This window comes from Acyrthosiphon pisum, chromosome X, assembly GCF_005508785.2.
Source record: "Acyrthosiphon pisum isolate AL4f chromosome X, pea_aphid_22Mar2018_4r6ur, whole genome shotgun sequence".
NCBI lineage: Eukaryota > Metazoa > Arthropoda > Insecta > Hemiptera > Aphididae > Acyrthosiphon > Acyrthosiphon pisum.
Window position 1 is genome coordinate 24,689,560 of NC_042493.1, and position 799 is coordinate 24,690,358.

A 799-nucleotide genomic window follows, 5' to 3' on the forward strand; every position below is an offset into this window, starting at 1 on the left:
TATACAATTTTTTGTTGTCAAATTATAAAATTGTATGCCACATAATTATAATATTTATTATTTTATTGACTACTATGGTCTTCATATTATTTTATTAGTTATTATTACAAAATACAATAATTTTCTACCATTTTATACTCCCTATTTTACTTTATTTTGATAAATAATTTTTATTAAATAATTATTATTTGTATATTTACCTCCCATATTATACGGGGCTATAAAAGTTGTAGAGAAGAACTTTTTTAACAATCGTAAGTAGCCCGATTTTTTATTTTTTTATTAATTAGTTGAATAATTAATCGATAAAAAGTAAAAAAAAAATTGTTATTTTACCATACGATATTGGACGATTGGAATACAATATCAAAAATCAGATATCTTACGATTGTTAAAAAAGTTCCAATCTACAATTTTTATAATAGGTATTTTTACTGTAAACCTCTTTAATAAGCCGTATTACTTGAAGAACAAAAGTAAAGTTTTTATTTGTATAAAATTCGGATACGGAGAGGGAGGGCGCCCTAGTGAACAAAATATGGCATAAAAACATGATTCTGTAATTCAAGTAATGCAGCTTATTAAAATAGTTTACAGTAAAAATACCTATTATAAAAGTTGCAGAGAAGAACTTTTATAACAATCGAAAAAAGGCAGATTTTTTATATTTTTATTAATTAGTAAAATAATTAATCGTTATAAGTAAAAAAAAATTGTTAATTTACCATGCGATATTGAACGATTGGAATACGACATCAAAATCGGATTTCTTACGATTGTTAAAAAAATTCTACTCTAC